The sequence below is a fragment of the Ranitomeya imitator genome, chromosome 2 (assembly GCF_032444005.1).
Source record: "Ranitomeya imitator isolate aRanImi1 chromosome 2, aRanImi1.pri, whole genome shotgun sequence".
NCBI lineage: Eukaryota > Metazoa > Chordata > Amphibia > Anura > Dendrobatidae > Ranitomeya > Ranitomeya imitator.
Genome location: NC_091283.1, coordinates 478,000,195 through 478,019,544, shown reverse-complemented (window position 1 = coordinate 478,019,544; position 19,350 = coordinate 478,000,195).

Below are 19,350 nucleotides of genomic sequence, written 5' to 3'. Positions count from 1 at the left end.
AGTATGTAAATTTTTTTTATTTTGTCAGATATTGATGTTTCACTATTCCACGCCCTTCCCCTTCTTTTTTTTCTTTTTTTTTTTTTTCTTTTCCCACACTTTCATCTTCATCATCATCAGCATCCTTGACATCAACTTCTTCACCTTATTCATCTTCTTCTTCATCTTCTACCTATTTTTTTTTTTATTACATTCTTCATATTCATTTTCTTCAACTATTATTATTCTTCCTATTCTACATATTCTTTTTATTCCACTGTTATTATTCTTCCTATTCTACTTCTTCATCATATTCTCATTTGTGACAGGCATTCCCGTAGTTGTTATCTATAAAAGTTGGAAGATTACACCTTCCGTTCTGCCAGTCACAAAAGTTACATTTGTCCGCGTTCAGTTTGGCCTGCAGCATCAGGCTTTATCCAGGGGCACCACGAGGAGGAACGGACTCACCCCCATACACTGCTTAGTCTTCTTCTGCATATAATTTAGATAATATCTTTTGCTCTGATATTAAGTCTTATGCTTAATGTTCTTCTGCTCTTTGTTCTGCAGCCTCTTGTTCTTCTGCTTCTCGGTCTTCCATGTTGTCGTCTCCAGGGTCTTCGTCTCCAGTGTCGTCATCTCCGCCGTCGTCGTCTCAGCCGTCGTCGTCTCCGCCGTCGTCGTCGTCGTCGTCATCGGGGTGGTCTTCCGGGTCGTCGTCATCGGGGTGGTCTTCCGGGTTGTCGACGTTAGGGTCTTCAACTTGGAAATGTAGCAGAAGGTACAAGAAGGCTGAGAAAATGCCAAGAACCAGCTGATGGAACTGGAACTCGGATGGCTACCCGAAGGTTCAAGAGCCTATGGAACTACCGAGGACCAGCTGACGTTACTGGAACCCGGTTACTAAGCAGGAGGTACCCGTGCTAAAAAGCACTACCAAGGACCGCCTGACGTTGGCGGAACTCGGATACCCAGAAGGAGGCACCTAAGCCAAAGGCTCTGCCCGGAACCAGATGACGTTACTGGAACCAGGATGGGGAGCAGAAGGTACAAGAGCAAAAGACACTGCCGAGAACCAGCTGACGGTACTGGAACCCGGATGGGTAGCCGAATGTCCAAGAGCCAATGGAACTACCAAGGACCAGCTGACGTTACTGGAACCCGGTTACTAAGCAGGAGGTACCCGTGCCTGAAAGCACTACCAAGGACCACCTGACATTGGTGGAACTTGGATACCCAGAAGGAGGCACCTAAGCCAAAGGCTCTGCCGGAACCAGCTGACGGTACTGGAACCAGGATGGGGAGCAGAAGGTACAAGAGCAAAAGACACTGCCGAGAACCAGCTGACGGTGCTGGAACCAGGTGGTGGACCCGAAGGCCCACAGGAGAGGAGAGAACAGCTAGGCCGCGAGGCAGCCGCAGTTACCGAACCCCAACAGTCCTACAGGGGGAGCTGGGCCTACTGGCACTACAGAACCAGCCTTGACTACCAGTTCACGCAGCCCACATAGGAAGCTCCTAAACTGGAGGCACCCTGGAGTTGGCTAACTCGACCGCCCCACGACGGGGCAAGCATAGGCGTCTCAGTGAAGTTGACACAACCCGGAAACAGCTGACGGTGCTGAAACCAGGCTTGGCACGAGGGAGTACCTGTGACAAGAACACTGCCGAGAACCAGCTGGCGGTGCTGGAACTCGGATGCGTTGCCCCAGTGTGCAAGAGCCAATGGCACGACCGAGGACCAGCTGACGGTGCTGGAACCCGGTTACTAAGCTGTAGGTGCCCGCGCTTAAAAGCACTACCAAGGACCGCCTGGCGTTGGCGGAACTCGGATACCCAGGAGGAGGCACCTTAGCCAAAGGCTCGGCCCGGAACCAGCTGACGGTGCTGGAACCAGGTGGTGGACCCCAAGGCCCACAGGAGAGGAGAGAACAGCTAGGCCGCGAGGCAGCCGCAGTTACCGAACCCCAACAGTCCTACAGGGGGAGCTGGGCCTACTGGCACTACAGAACCAGCCTTGACTACCAGTTCACGCAGCCCACATAGGAAGCTCCTAAACTGGAGGCACCCTGGAGTTGGCTAACTCGACCGCCCCACGACGGGGCAAGCATAGGCGTCTCAGTGAAGTTGACACAACCCGGAAACAGCTGACGGTGCTGAAACCAGGCTTGGCACGAGGGAGTACCTGTGACAAGAACACTGCCGAGAACCAGCTGGCGGTGCTGGAACCCGGATGCGTTGCCCCAGTGTGCAAGAGCCAATGGCACGACCGAGGACCAGCTGACGGTGCTGGAACCCGGTTACTAAGCTGTAGGTGCCCGCGCTTAAAAGCACTACCAAGGACCGCCTGGCGTTGGCGGAACTCGGATACCCAGGAGGAGGCACCTTAGCCAAAGGCTCGGCCCGGAACCAGCTGACGGTGCTGGAACCAGGTGGTGGACCCCAAGGCCCACAGGAGAGGAGAGAACAGCTAGGCCGCGAGGCAGCCGCAGTTACCGAACCCCAACAGTCCTACAGGGGGAGCTGGGCCTACTGGCACTACAGAACCAGCCTTGACTACCAGTTCACGCAGCCCACATAGGAAGCTCCTAAACTGGAGGCACCCTGGAGTTGGCTAACTCGACCGCCCCACGACGGGGCAAGCATAGGCGTCTCAGTGAAGTTGACACAACCCGGAAACAGCTGACGGTGCTGAAACCAGGCTTGGCACGAGGGAGTACCTGTGACAAGAACACTGCCGAGAACCAGCTGGCGGTGCTGGAACTCGGATGCGTTGCCCAGTGTGCAAGAGCCAATGGCACGACCGAGGACCAGCTGACGGTGCTGGAACCCGGTTACTAAGCTGTAGGTGCCCGCGCTTAAAAGCACTACCAAGGACCGCCTGGCGTTGGCGGAACTCGGATACCCAGGAGGAGGCACCTTAGCCAAAGGCTCGGCCCGGAACCAGCTGACGGTGCTGGAACCAGGTGGTGGACCCCAAGGCCCACAGGAGAGGAGAGAACAGCTAGGCCGCGAGGCAGCCGCAGTTACCGAACCCCAACAGTCCTACAGGGGGAGCTGGGCCTACTGGCACTACAGAACCAGCCTTGACTACCAGTTCACGCAGCCCACATAGGAAGCTCCTAAACTGGAGGCACCCTGGAGTTGGCTAACTCGACCGCCCCACGACGGGGCAAGCATAGGCGTCTCAGTGAAGTTGACACAACCCGGAAACAGCTGACGGTGCTGAAACCAGGCTTGGCACGAGGGAGTACCTGTGACAAGAACACTGCCGAGAACCAGCTGGCGGTGCTGGAACTCGGATGCGTTGCCCCAGTGTGCAAGAGCCAATGGCACGACCGAGGACCAGCTGACGGTGCTGGAACCCGGTTACTAAGCTGTAGGTGCCCGCGCTTAAAAGCACTACCAAGGACCGCCTGGCGTTGGCGGAACTCGGATACCCAGGAGGAGGCACCTTAGCCAAAGGCTCGGCCCGGAACCAGCTGACGGTGCTGGAACCAGGTGGTGGACCCCAAGGCCCACAGGAGAGGAGAGAACAGCTAGGCCGCGAGGCAGCCGCAGTTACCGAACCCCAACAGTCCTACAGGGGGAGCTGGGCCTACTGGCACTACAGAACCAGCCTTGACTACCAGTTCACGCAGCCCACATAGGAAGCTCCTAAACTGGAGGCACCCTGGAGTTGGCTAACTCGACCGCCCCACGACGGGGCAAGCATAGGCGTCTCAGTGAAGTTGACACAACCCGGAAACAGCTGACGGTGCTGAAACCAGGCTTGGCACGAGGGAGTACCTGTGACAAGAACACTGCCGAGAACCAGCTGGCGGTGCTGGAACTCGGATGCGTTGCCCCAGTGTGCAAGAGCCAATGGCACGACCGAGGACCAGCTGACGGTGCTGGAACCCGGTTACTAAGCTGTAGGTGCCCGCGCTTAAAAGCACTACCAAGGACCGCCTGGCGTTGGCGGAACTCGGATACCCAGGAGGAGGCACCTTAGCCAAAGGCTCGGCCCGGAACCAGCTGACGGTGCTGGAACCAGGTGGTGGACCCCAAGGCCCACAGGAGAGGAGAGAACAGCTAGGCCGCGAGGCAGCCGCAGTTACCGAACCCCAACAGTCCTACAGGGGGAGCTGGGCCTACTGGCACTACAGAACCAGCCTTGACTACCAGTTCACGCAGCCCACATAGGAAGCTCCTAAACTGGAGGCACCCTGGAGTTGGCTAACTCGACCGCCCCACGACGGGGCAAGCATAGGCGTCTCAGTGAAGTTGACACAACCCGGAAACAGCTGACGGTGCTGAAACCAGGCTTGGCACGAGGGAGTACCTGTGACAAGAACACTGCCGAGAACCAGCTGGCGGTGCTGGAACTCGGATGCGTTGCCCCAGTGTGCAAGAGCCAATGGCACGACCGAGGACCAGCTGACGGTGCTGGAACCCGGTTACTAAGCTGTAGGTGCCCGCGCTTAAAAGCACTACCAAGGACCGCCTGGCGTTGGCGGAACTCGGATACCCAGGAGGAGGCACCTTAGCCAAAGGCTCGGCCCGGAACCAGCTGACGGTGCTGGAACCAGGTGGTGGACCCCAAGGCCCACAGGAGAGGAGAGAACAGCTAGGCCGCGAGGCAGCCGCAGTTACCGAACCCCAACAGTCCTACAGGGGGAGCTGGGCCTACTGGCACTACAGAACCAGCCTTGACTACCAGTTCACGCAGCCCACATAGGAAGCTCCTAAACTGGAGGCACCCTGGAGTTGGCTAACTCGACCGCCCCACGACGGGGCAAGCATAGGCGTCTCAGTGAAGTTGACACAACCCGGAAACAGCTGACGGTGCTGAAACCAGGCTTGGCACGAGGGAGTACCTGTGACAAGAACACTGCCGAGAACCAGCTGGCGGTGCTGGAACCCGGATGCGTTGCCCCAGTGTGCAAGAGCCAATGGCACGACCGAGGACCAGCTGACGGTCCTGGAACCCGGTTACTAAGCTGTAGGTGCCCGCGCTTAAAAGCACTACCAAGGACCGCCTGGCGTTGGCGGAACTCGGATACCCAGGAGGAGGCACCTTAGCCAAAGGCTCGGCCCGGAACCAGCTGACGGTGCTGGAACCAGGTGGTGGACCCCAAGGCCCACAGGAGAGGAGAGAACAGCTAGGCCGCGAGGCAGCCGCAGTTACCGAACCCCAACAGTCCTACAGGGGGAGCTGGGCCTACTGGCACTACAGAACCAGCCTTGACTACCAGTTCACGCAGCCCACATAGGAAGCTCCTAAACTGGAGGCACCCTGGAGTTGGCTAACTCGACCGCCCCACGACGGGGCAAGCATAGGCGTCTCAGTGAAGTTGACACAACCCGGAAACAGCTGACGGTGCTGAAACCAGGCTTGGCACGAGGGAGTACCTGTGACAAGAACACTGCCGAGAACCAGCTGGCGGTGCTGGAACTCGGATGCGTTGCCCCAGTGTGCAAGAGCCAATGGCACGACCGAGGACCAGCTGACGGTGCTGGAACCCGGTTACTAAGCTGTAGGTGCCCGCGCTTAAAAGCACTACCAAGGACCGCCTGGCGTTGGCGGAACTCGGATACCCAGGAGGAGGCACCTTAGCCAAAGGCTCGGCCCGGAACCAGCTGACGGTGCTGGAACCAGGTGGTGGACCCCAAGGCCCACAGGAGAGGAGAGAACAGCTAGGCCGCGAGGCAGCCGCAGTTACCGAACCCCAACAGTCCTACAGGGGGAGCTGGGCCTACTGGCACTACAGAACCAGCCTTGACTACCAGTTCACGCAGCCCACATAGGAAGCTCCTAAACTGGAGGCACCCTGGAGTTGGCTAACTCGACCGCCCCACGACGGGGCAAGCATAGGCGTCTCAGTGAAGTTGACACAACCCGGAAACAGCTGACGGTGCTGAAACCAGGCTTGGCACGAGGGAGTACCTGTGACAAGAACACTGCCGAGAACCAGCTGGCGGTGCTGGAACTCGGATGCGTTGCCCCAGTGTGCAAGAGCCAATGGCACGACCGAGGACCAGCTGACGGTGCTGGAACCCGGTTACTAAGCTGTAGGTGCCCGCGCTTAAAAGCACTACCAAGGACCGCCTGGCGTTGGCGGAACTCGGATACCCAGGAGGAGGCACCTTAGCCAAAGGCTCGGCCCGGAACCAGCTGACGGTGCTGGAACCAGGTGGTGGACCCCAAGGCCCACAGGAGAGGAGAGAACAGCTAGGCCGCGAGGCAGCCGCAGTTACCGAACCCCAACAGTCCTACAGGGGGAGCTGGGCCTACTGGCACTACAGAACCAGCCTTGACTACCAGTTCACGCAGCCCACATAGGAAGCTCCTAAACTGGAGGCACCCTGGAGTTGGCTAACTCGACCGCCCCACGACGGGGCAAGCATAGGCGTCTCAGTGAAGTTGACACAACCCGGAAACAGCTGACGGTGCTGAAACCAGGCTTGGCACGAGGGAGTACCTGTGACAAGAACACTGCCGAGAACCAGCTGGCGGTGCTGGAACTCGGATGCGTTGCCCCAGTGTGCAAGAGCCAATGGCACGACCGAGGACCAGCTGACGGTGCTGGAACCCGGTTACTAAGCTGTAGGTGCCCGCGCTTAAAAGCACTACCAAGGACCGCCTGGCGTTGGCGGAACTCGGATACCCAGGAGGAGGCACCTTAGCCAAAGGCTCGGCCCGGAACCAGCTGACGGTGCTGGAACCAGGTGGTGGACCCCAAGGCCCACAGGAGAGGAGAGAACAGCTAGGCCGCGAGGCAGCCGCAGTTACCGAACCCCAACAGTCCTACAGGGGGAGCTGGGCCTACTGGCACTACAGAACCAGCCTTGACTACCAGTTCACGCAGCCCACATAGGAAGCTCCTAAACTGGAGGCACCCTGGAGTTGGCTAACTCGACCGCCCCACGACGGGGCAAGCATAGGCGTCTCAGTGAAGTTGACACAACCCGGAAACAGCTGACGGTGCTGAAACCAGGCTTGGCACGAGGGAGTACCTGTGACAAGAACACTGCCGAGAACCAGCTGGCGGTGCTGGAACCCGGATGCGTTGCCCCAGTGTGCAAGAGCCAATGGCACGACCGAGGACCAGCTGACGGTGCTGGAACCCGGTTACTAAGCTGTAGGTGCCCGCGCTTAAAAGCACTACCAAGGACCGCCTGGCGTTGGCGGAACTCGGATACCCAGGAGGAGGCACCTTAGCCAAAGGCTCGGCCCGGAACCAGCTGACGGTGCTGGAACCAGGTGGTGGACCCCAAGGCCCACAGGAGAGGAGAGAACAGCTAGGCCGCGAGGCAGCCGCAGTTACCGAACCCCAACAGTCCTACAGGGGGAGCTGGGCCTACTGGCACTACAGAACCAGCCTTGACTACCAGTTCACGCAGCCCACATAGGAAGCTCCTAAACTGGAGGCACCCTGGAGTTGGCTAACTCGACCGCCCCACGACGGGGCAAGCATAGGCGTCTCAGTGAAGTTGACACAACCCGGAAACAGCTGACGGTGCTGAAACCAGGCTTGGCACGAGGGAGTACCTGTGACAAGAACACTGCCGAGAACCAGCTGGCGGTGCTGGAACTCGGATGCGTTGCCCCAGTGTGCAAGAGCCAATGGCACGACCGAGGACCAGCTGACGGTGCTGGAACCCGGTTACTAAGCTGTAGGTGCCCGCGCTTAAAAGCACTACCAAGGACCGCCTGGCGTTGGCGGAACTCGGATACCCAGGAGGAGGCACCTTAGCCAAAGGCTCGGCCCGGAACCAGCTGACGGTGCTGGAACCAGGTGGTGGACCCCAAGGCCCACAGGAGAGGAGAGAACAGCTAGGCCGCGAGGCAGCCGCAGTTACCGAACCCCAACAGTCCTACAGGGGGAGCTGGGCCTACTGGCACTACAGAACCAGCCTTGACTACCAGTTCACGCAGCCCACATAGGAAGCTCCTAAACTGGAGGCACCCTGGAGTTGGCTAACTCGACCGCCCCACGACGGGGCAAGCATAGGCGTCTCAGTGAAGTTGACACAACCCGGAAACAGCTGACGGTGCTGAAACCAGGCTTGGCACGAGGGAGTACCTGTGACAAGAACACTGCCGAGAACCAGCTGGCGGTGCTGGAACCCGGATGCGTTGCCTTGCCTATTAAAGATTGTCTTCCTAGAGCCCCAACTAGCGGTGTTGGAGCAAAGGGTAAGCAGGGGGAGATGAGTGTAGGCCGAAGCCTGCACTGGAGGCAGCTTTGTGTCTGCGTTGCGTTTGCAGGACACTTTGCCGGCTACACACTGGGGGAACAGCTGGCGTTGCTGAACCCCACTAACACAATGGCGTGTGTTTTTATCTGTGCAGCTAGCACTTGCGGGCAAAAACTTGCGATGTTAGAGCCCGTGTTGAAGCAGGAGGAGGAGGAGAGGAGCAGAGTGTAGGCCGAAGCCTAGTTGAACCAATTTCAAAGGAAACCTTTAACCCCCCCCTCAGGTGTTACAAAGTACAAGAGACACACCTTGTGCAGTATTAATGCTGCACAAGTGAAAGGTTGCTCTATTAATTTGTCTACTTGCACACGCTGAATGAAAGACATACACAATTTACCCCATTCTACAGTCAAACTGTAGTGGATGCGTGACTTGGTTTTTTGATGAGACGCAGCACAGGTGTCCAAAATAACGCCTTGGTGCTTGGCGCAGCTTCCTGAGCGTTGTTATTTGCTGTACAGGAGTCTGCGCTCTTGTGTTATCCCTTGGCAATGCCCTGTTAGCGCTGCCCATCTTATGACCTCATTTCATGTTGGCCGGTGCGGTTAACGATGGCCATAAATCCCAGACCCACAGTGTCTTTTCATAAAGCCACACTGCGGTGCTGGGATTCGTGGCCTTGAGCAGTAAATATTTTGGCCGCTCACACACGTCCTTACACCTGCTTCAGACTGGGCGGCCTCTGCTGATCCCTTCTCGCATGCCGCGGCCATGAGGCTGCACAGTCTGAAGAAGGCGGAAGGAGATGAGTTAAGACAGGCGAAGATATGCACTGCTCGTGCCCATCAATCACACCCTCGCAGTCAAAATAATTAAGACAACGAGGAGCATTTTATTCAGGCAGGGCGGACGAACAGGCGCAAGTAGCCAACCAATGATGTCAGAAGACGGGAAGCGCTACCAAGGGGGGTGCTGCGTATCATTAGAAAGGAAAGTCACACCTCAGGGACAGTGGAATGGTCTCAAAGAGACACATTTTGTACGTGTTGAGTTCCACGTGGGCAAGGAGAAAACGTCAGCCACCTTGTACAAATGCAGCAGTACTGCTGTACAAGGTGGCTGTTATACATAGAAACACCTGGGGGTGGTGGCCAGGCTCCCTTCAATTTCAGTTCATGTGCCTGCGTGGCGTTTGCAGGTCACGTTGCAAGCTGCACAGCAGGGGAACAGCTGGCGGTGCTGAACCCCACTAACACATTGGCTGGTGTTTTTCTCTGTGCAGCTAGCATGTCCGGGCAGAAACTGGCGTTGTTTGAGCCCAGGGTCAGCAGGAGGAGGAGAGGAGCAAAGTGTAGGCCGAAGCCTGCACTGGTGGCAGCTTTTGTTCTGTTGTGCCAGCGTGGCTTGTGCTGGACACGTTGCCGACTACACAGCAGGGGAACAGCTGGCGGTGCTGAACCCCACTAACACATTGGCTGGTGTTTTTCTCTGTGCAGCTAGCATTTCCGGGCAAAAACTAGCGGTGTTTGAGCCCAGGGTCAGCAGGAGGAGTAGAGGAGCAGAGTGTTGGCCAAAGCCTAGTTGAACCAATTTCAAAGGTTACCTTTAACCCCCCCCTCAGGTGTTGCAAGGTACAAGAGCCACACCTTGAACAGCATTATTGATGCACAAGTCAAAGGTTGCTCTATTTAATTTTGCTCCTTGCACACGCTGAATTAAACACGTACACTATTTAGCCCATTATACTGTCAAACAGTAGTGGAGGCGTGACTACTAGTCTTTTTAAGGAGACGCAGCACAGGTGTACAAATTTACACCTAGGTGCTGTGCGCAGATTCCTTACCGTTGTTATTTGCAGTACAGGAAACTGCGCTCTTGTGTTATCCCTTGGCAATACCCTGTTAGTGCAGGCCGTCTCATGACCTCATTTCATGTTGGCCGGTGCGGTTAACGATGGCCATAAATCCCAGACCCACAGTGGCTTTTCCTAAAGTCACACTGCGGTGCTGGGATTCGTGGCCTTGTGCAGTAAATATGTTCGCCGCTCACACATGTCCTTACACCTGCTTCAGACTGGGCGGCCTCAGCTGATCCCTTATCGCATGCCGCGGCCATGAGGCCGCACAGTCAGAAGAAGGCGGAAGGAGGGGAGTGAAAACAGGGGAACATATGCACTGCTCGTGCCCATCAATCACACCCTCGCAGTCAAAATATATGAGACAACGGGGGGCGTTGTGTCGGGCAGGGGGGACGCACAGGCACAGCCAGCCAACCAATGATGTCAGGAGACGGGCAGCGCTAACAATGGGGGTGCTGCGTGTCATTAAAAAGGAAAGTCACACCTCAGGGACATTGTAATGGTCTGTAATGAGACACATTTTGTACTTGTTGAGTTCCACGTGTGCAAGGAGAAAAAGTCAGCCACCTTGTACAAATGCAGCAGTACTGCTGTACAAGGTGGCTGTTATACATAGAAACACCTGGGGGGGTGGGGGGCAGGCTCCCTTCAATTTCAGTTCATGTGCCTGCGTGGCGTTTGCAGGTCACGTTGCAAGCTACACAGCAGGGGAACAGCTGGCGTTGCTGAACCCCACTGACACATTGACTGGTGTTTTTCTCTGTGCAGATTGCATGTCCGGGCAAAAACTAGCGGTGTTAGAGCCCAGGGTCAGCAGGAGGAGGAGGAGAGGAGCAAAGTGTAGGCCGAAGCCTGCACTGGTGGCAGCTTTTGGTCGGTTGTGCCAGCGTGGCTTGTGCTGGACACGATGCCGGCTACACAGCGGGGGAACAGCTGGCGGTGCTGAACCACACTAACACATTGGCTGGTGTTTTTCTCTGTGCAGCTAGCATGTCCGGGCAGAAACTGGCGTTGTTTGAGCCCAGGGTCAGCAGGAGGAGGAGAGGAGCAAAGTGTAGGCCGAAGCCTGCACTGGTGGCAGCTTTTGTTCTGTTGTGCCAGCGTGGCTTGTGCTGGACACGTTGCCGACTACACAGCAGGGGAACAGCTGGCGGTGCTGAACCCCACTAACACATTGGCTGGTGTTTTTCTCTGTGCAGCTAGCATTTCCGGGCAAAAACTAGCGGTGTTTGAGCCCAGGGTCAGCAGGAGGAGTAGAGGAGCAGAGTGTAGGCCGAAGCCTAGTTGAACCAATTTCAAAGGTTACCTTTAACCCCCCCCTCAGGTGTTGCAAGGTACAAGAGCCACACCTTGAACAGCATTAATGATGCACAAGTCAAAGGTTGCTCTATTTAATTTTGCTCCTTGCACACGCTGAATTAAACACGTACACTATTTAGCCCATTATACTGTCAAACAGTTGTGGAGGCGTGACTTGTCTTTTTAACGAGACGCAGCACAGGTGTCAAAATTTGCACCTAGGTACTGGGCGCAGATTCCTGAGCGTTGTTATTTGCTGTACAGGAGTCTGCGCTCTTGTGTTATCCCTTGGCAATACCCTGTTAGTGCAGGCCGTCTCATGACCTCATTTCATGTTGGCCGGTGCGGTTAACGATGGCCATAAATCCCAGACCCACAGTGGCTTTTCCTAAAGTCACACTGCGGTGCTGGGATTCGTGGCCTTGTGCAGTAAATATGTTCGCCGCTCACACATGTCCTTACACCTGCTTCAGACTGGGCGGCCTCAGCTGATCCCTTATCGCATGCCGCGGCCATGAGGCCGCACAGTCAGAAGAAGGCGGAAGGAGGGGAGTGAAAACAGGGGAACATATGCACTGCTCGTGCCCATCAATCACACCCTCGCAGTCAAAATATATGAGACAACGGGGGGCGTTGTGTCGGGCAGGGGGGACGCACAGGCACAGCCAGCCAACCAATGATGTCAGGAGACGGGCAGCGCTAACAATGGGGGTGCTGCGTGTCATTACAAAGGAAAGTCACACCTCAGGGACATTGTAATGGTCTCTAATGAGACACATTTTGTACGTGTTGAGTTCCACGTGGGCAAGGAGAAAAAGTCAGCCACCTCGTACAAATGCAGCAGTACTGCTGTACAAGGTGGCTGATATACATAGAAACACCTGTGGGTGGGGGGCAGGCTCCCTTCAATTTCAGTTCATGTGCCTGCGTGGCGTTTGCAGGTCACGTTGCAAGCTACACAGCAGGGGAACAGCTGGCGTTGCTGAACCCCACTAACACATTGGCTGGTGTTTTTCTCTGTGCAGCTAGCATGTCCGGGCAGAAACTGGCGTTGTTTGAGCCCAGGGTCAGCAGGAGGAGGAGAGGAGCAAAGTGTAGGCCGAAGCCTGCACTGGTGGCAGCTTTTGGTCGGTTGTGCCAGCGTGGCTTGTGCTGGACACGATGCCGGCTACACAGCGGGGGAACAGCAGGCGGTGCTGAACCCCACTAACACATTGGCTGGTGTTTTTCTCTGTGCAGCTAGCATGTCCGGGCAGAAACTGGCGTTGTTTGAGCCCAGGGTCAGCAGGAGGAGGAGAGGAGCAAAGTGTAGGCCGAAGCCTGCACTGGTGGCAGCTTTTGGTCGGTTGTGCCAGCGTGGCTTGTGCTGGACACGTTGCCGACTACACAGCAGGGGAACAGCTGGCGGTGCTGAACCCCACTAACACATTGGCTGGTGTTTTTCTCTGTGCAGCTAGCATTTCCGGGCAAAAACTAGCGGTGTTTGAGCCCAGGGTCAGCAGGAGGAGTAGAGGAGCAGAGTGTAGGCCGAAGCCTAGTTGAACCAATTTCAAAGGTTACCTTTAACCCCCCCCTCAGGTGTTGCAAGGTACAAGAGCCACACCTTGTGCAGCATTAATGCTGCACAAGTAAAAGGTTGCTCTATTTGTTTTGCTCCTTGCACACGCTGACTAAAACACGTACACTATTTAGCCCATTATACTGTCAAACAGTTGTGGAGGCGTGACTTGTCTTTTTAACGAGACGCAGCACAGGTGTCAAAATTTGCACCTAGGTACTGGGCGCAGATTCCTGAGCGTTGTTATTTGCTGTACAGGAGTCTGCGCTATTGTGATCCCTTGGCCATGCGCTGTGAGCGCTTCCTGTCTTCTGACCTCATTTCATGTCGGCCGTTGCGGTTAGCGATGGACATGAATCCCAGACCCACAGTGTGTTTTTAAAAAATCACACTGCGGTGCTGGGATTCGTGCCCTGGTGCACTAAATATGTTTGCCGCTCACACATGTCCTTACACCTGCTTCAGACTGGGCGGCCTCATCTGATCCCTTATCGCCTGCCGCGGCCATGAGGACACCCAGTCTGAAGAAGGCGGAAGGAGATGAGTGAACACAGGCAAACATATGCACTGCACATGCCCATCAATCACACCCTCGCTGTCCAAAAAAATAAGACACCGAGGGCCGTTGTTTCGAGCAGGGGAGATGCACAGGCGCAGCCAGCTAACCAATGATGTCAAAAGACGGGCAGCGCTAACAAGGGTGGTGCTGCGTGTCATTACAAAGGAAAGTCACACCTCAGGGACATTGTAATGGTCTCTAATGAGACACATTTTGTACGTGTTGAGTTCCACGTGGGCAAGGAGAAAAAGTCAGCCACCTCGTACAAATGCAGCAGTACTGCTGTACAAGGTGGCTGATATACATAGAAACACCTGTGGGTGGGGGGCAGGCTCCCTTCAATTTCAGTTCATGTGCCTGCGTGGCGTTTGCAGGTCACGTTGCAAGCTACACAGCAGGGGAACAGCTGGCGTTGCTGAACCCCACTGACACATTGACTGGTGTTTTTCTCTGTGCAGATTGCATGTCCGGGCAAAAACTAGCGGTGTTAGAGCCCAGGGTCAGCAGGAGGAGGAGGAGAGGAGCAAAGTGTAGGCCGAAGCCTGCACTGGTGGCAGCTTTTGGTCGGTTGTGCCAGCGTGGCTTGTGCTGGACACGATGCCGGCTACACAGCAGGGGAACAGCAGGCGGTGCTGAACCCCACTAACACATTGGCTGGTGTTTTTCTCTGTGCAGCTAGCATGTCCGGGCAGAAACTGGCGTTGTTTGAGCCCAGGGTCAGCAGGAGGAGGAGAGGAGCAAAGTGTAGGCCGAAGCCTGCACTGGTGGCAGCTTTTGGTCGGTTGTGCCAGCGTGGCTTGTGCTGGACACGTTGCCGACTACACAGCAGGGGAACAGCTGGCGGTGCTGAACCCCACTAACACATTGGCTGGTGTTTTTCTCTGTGCAGCTAGCATTTCCGGGCAAAAACTAGCGGTGTTTGAGCCCAGGGTCAGCAGGAGGAGTAGAGGAGCAGAGTGTAGGCCGAAGCCTAGTTGAACCAATTTCAAAGGTTACCTTTAACCCCCCCCCTCAGGTGTTGCAAGGTACAAGAGCCACACCTTGTGCAGCATTAATGCTGCACAAGTAAAAGGTTGCTCTATTTGTTTTGCTCCTTGCACACGCTGACTAAAACACGTACACTATTTAGCCCATTATACTGTCAAACAGTTGTGGAGGCGTGACTTGTCTTTTTAACGAGACGCAGCACAGGTGTCAAAATTTGCACCTAGGTACTGGGCGCAGATTCCTGAGCGTTGTTATTTGCTGTACAGGAGTCTGCGCTATTGTGATCCCTTGGCCATGCGCTGTGAGCGCTTCCTGTCTTCTGACCTCATTTCATGTCGGCCGTTGCGGTTAGCGATGGACATGAATCCCAGACCCACAGTGTGTTTTTAAAAAATCACACTGCGGTGCTGGGATTCGTGCCCTGGTGCACTAAATATGTTTGCCGCTCACACATGTCCTTACACCTGCTTCAGACTGGGCGGCCTCATCTGATCCCTTATCGCCTGCCGCGGCCATGAGGACACCCAGTCTGAAGAAGGCGGAAGGAGATGAGTGAACACAGGCAAACATATGCACTGCACATGCCCATCAATCACACCCTCGCTGTCCAAAAAAATAAGACACCGAGGGCCGTTGTTTCGAGCAGGGGAGATGCACAGGCGCAGCCAGCTAACCAATGATGTCAAAAGACGGGCAGCGCTAACAAGGGTGGTGCTGCGTGTCATTACAAAGGAAAGTCACACCTCAGGGACATTGTAATGGTCTCTAATGAGACACATTTTGTACGTGTTGAGTTCCACGTGGGCAAGGAGAAAAAGTCAGCCACCTCGTACAAATGCAGCAGTACTGCTGTACAAGGTGGCTGATATACATAGAAACACCTGTGGGTGGGGGGCAGGCTCCCTTCAATTTCAGTTCATGTGCCTGCGTGGCGTTTGCAGGTCACGTTGCAAGCTACACAGCAGGGGAACAGCTGGCGTTGCTGAACCCCACTGACACATTGACTGGTGTTTTTCTCTGTGCAGATTGCATGTCCGGGCAAAAACTAGCGGTGTTAGAGCCCAGGGTCAGCAGGAGGAGGAGGAGAGGAGCAAAGTGTAGGCCGAAGCCTGCACTGGTGGCAGCTTTTGGTCGGTTGTGCCAGCGTGGCTTGTGCTGGACACGATGCCGGCTACACAGCGGGGGAACAGCAGGCGGTGCTGAACCCCACTAACACATTGGCTGGTGTTTTTCTCTGTGCAGCTAGCATGTCCGGGCAGAAACTGGCGTTGTTTGAGCCCAGGGTCAGCAGGAGGAGGAGAGGAGCAAAGTGTAGGCCGAAGCCTGCACTGGTGGCAGCTTTTGGTCGGTTGTGCCAGCGTGGCTTGTGCTGGACACGTTGCCGACTACACAGCTGGGGAACAGCTGGCGGTGCTGAACCCCACTAACACATTGGCTGGTGTTTTTCTCTGTGCAGCTAGCATTTCCGGGCAAAAACTAGCGGTGTTTGAGCCCAGGGTCAGCAGGAGGAGTAGAGGAGCAGAGTGTAGGCCGAAGCCTAGTTGAACCAATTTCAAAGGTTACCTTTAACCCCCCCCTCAGGTGTTGCAAGGTACAAGAGCCACACCTTGTGCAGCATTAATGCTGCACAAGTAAAAGGTTGCTCTATTTGTTTTGCTCCTTGCACACGCTGACTAAAACACGTACACTATTTAGCCCATTATACTGTCAAACAGTTGTGGAGGCGTGACTTGTCTTTTTAACGAGACGCAGCACAGGTGTCAAAATTTGCACCTAGGTACTGGGCGCAGATTCCTGAGCGTTGTTATTTGCTGTACAGGAGTCTGCGCTATTGTGATCCCTTGGCCATGCGCTGTGAGCGCTTCCTGTCTTCTGACCTCATTTCATGTCGGCCGTTGCGGTTAGCGATGGACATGAATCCCAGACCCACAGTGTGTTTTCAAAAAATCACACTGCGTGGCTGGGATTCGTGGCCTTGTGCAGTAAATAGGTTTGCCGCTTACACATGTCCTTACACCTGCTCCAGACTGGGCGGCCTCAGCTGATCCCTTATCGCCTACCACGGCCAGGAGGCCGCACAGTCTGAAGAAGGCGGAAGGAGATGAGTTAAGACAGGCGAACATATGCACTGCTCGTGCCCATAAACCACACCCTCGCTGACAAAATAAATATGACAACGAGGGGCGTTGTTTCTAGCAGGGCGGATGCACAGGCGCAGCCAGCTAACCATGATGACAAAAGACGGGAAACGCTACCAAGGGGGGTGCTGCGTATCATTACAAAGGAAAGTCACACCTCAGGGACAGTGGAATGGTCTCAATGAGACACATTTTGTACGTGTTGAGTTCCACGTGGGCAAGGAGAAAAAGTCAGCCACCTTGTACAAATGCAGCAGTACTGCTGTACTAGGTGGCTGTTATACATAGAAACACCTGGGGGGGTGGGGCCAGGTTCCCTTTTAATTTCAGTTCCTGTGCCTGCATGGCGTTTGCAGGTCACGTTGCCGGCTACACAGCAGGGGAACAGCTGGCGTTGCTGAACCCCACTAACACATTGGCTGGTGTTTTTCTCTGTGCAGCTAGCACTTCCGGGCAAAAACTAGCGGTGTTTGAGCCCAGGGTCAGCAGGAGGAGGAGAGGAGCAGAGTGTAGGCCGAAGCCTGCACTGGTGGCAGCTTTTGTTCTGTTGTGCCAGCGTGGCTTGTGCTGGACACGTTGCCGACTACACAGCAGGGGAACAGCTGGCGGTGCTGAACCCCACTGACACATCACCTAGTGTTTTTTTCTGTGTAGACAACACTTCCAGGTGGCAACTGACAGTGTTGAAACCCAGGGAATCAAAGAGGAGCAGAGTGTAGGCCGAAGCCTGCAGTGGAGCAAGTTGAAAGGGAACCTTTAACCCCCCTCCCCAGGCATTTGTTGCTGAAAGAGCCATCTTGTACAGCAGTAATACTGCACATGGAAAATGGTGGCTCCGAAAATTATGCTCCTTGCAAACGCTGAAGTACACACTCATATAATGTGTCCCCTCACACCGTCAAACCATCCCGGAAGTGGGACTTTCCTTTGTAATGTGACACAGCACAGCCGTCATTCCAACCCCCTTGGTGCCGGGCACCACCTCCTCAACGTTGTTTGGTTCTGTCACGGAGCCCGCACTGTAATGTTATCCCTTGGCCATGCACAGTTAGCGGTGCCCGTCTTCTGACATCATGTAGGTGTCAGGCTGGCAGTGCCTGTGCGTCCAAGCTGCCCGAGATCCAACCTTGCAGTGTCATCTAATGTAGTCCCACTGCGGGCCAGGGATCCATGGGCATGCGCAGTGCATATCATCGCCTCTCACTCACCTCCTTCCTGCTTCTTCAGACTGTGCGGCGTCACGGCCGTGGCATGCTATTAGGGATCAGCTGACGCCGCCTAGTCTGAAGAAGCGTGAAGAAGGGGAGTGAGAGGCTAGTATATGCACTGCGCATGGCCATGGATACCAGGCCCACTGTGGGATCACATTAGACGACACTGCGAGGTGTGATTTCGGGCAGCGTGGACGCACAGGCGCAGCCAGGACGACAACAAATGATGTCAGAGGACGGGCAGCGCAAACTGTGCATGGCCAAGGGATAACATAACAGCGCAGGGTCCATGACGGAATCAAACAACGCTAAGGAGGCAGCGCACGGTGCCAAGGGGGTAGCAATGACGGCTGTGCTGCGTCACATTACAAAGGAAAGTCCCACCTCCGGGACGGTTGGACGGTGTGAGGGGACACATTACATGAGTGTGTAGTTCAGCGTTTGCAAGGAGCATAATTTCAAGAGCGACCTTTCCCTTGTGCAGTATTAGTGCTGCACATGGTGGCTCTTTCAGTAACAAACGCCTAGGGGGGGGGGGGGGACAGGTCCCCTTACATTTTAGTTGTGCCAGCGTGGCGGTCGCATGACACGTTGCCGGATACACAGCTGGGGATCAGCTGACGTTACTGAACCCCAATAACAGAGGAGCGACTGTTGACTGTGCACACAGCACTTCCAGGCACCAACTGGCGGTGTTAGAGCCCAGGGACAGCAGGAGGAGCAGATTGGAGGTATTGCCGCACACACAGCTGGGGATCAGCTGACGTTACTGAACCCCAATAACAGAGGAGCGACTGTTGACTGTGCACACAGCACTTCCAGGCACCAACTGGCGGTGTTAGAGCCCAGGGACAGCAGGAGGAGCAGATTGGAGGTATTGCCGCACACACAGCTGGGGATCAGCTGACGTTACTGAACCCCAATAACAGAGGAGCGACTGTTGACTGTGCACACAGCACTTCCAGGCACCAACTGGCGGTGTTAGAGCCCAGGGACAGCAGGAGGAGCAGAGGAACAGAGTGTAGGCCGAAGCCTGATTGGAGCAAGTTGAAAGGAAACCTTTAACCCCCCCCCCCAAGACGTTTGTAGCTGAAAGAGCCATGTTGTGCAGCACTAAGGATGCAAAAGGAAAAGGTTGCTCTTTTAATTATGCTCCTTGCAAACACCGAAGTAAACACTAAAAATGTGTCCCTTTATACCGTTAAACCGTTCCGGAGGTGCGAATTTCCTTCGTAATGGGACACAGCACAGCTGTCATTCCTATCCCCTTGATGCCGTGCGCTGCCTCCTCAGCGTTGTTTTAAGCTGCCACGGAGCCTGCGCTGTTCTGTTAGCCCTTGGCCATGCCCAATTAGCGCTGCCTGTCTTCTGACATAATTTGGTGTCAGGCTGTCAGTGCCTGTGCGTCCACGCTGCTCCAGATCCCACCTCGCAGTCTCATCTAACGTAATCCCACTGCGGGCCTTGGAACCATGGGCATGCACAGTGCATAACCTCGACTCTCACTCCCCTCCTTCCCTCTTCTTCAGACTGTGCGGTGTCACGGCCGTGGCATGCTAGGGATCAGCTGACGG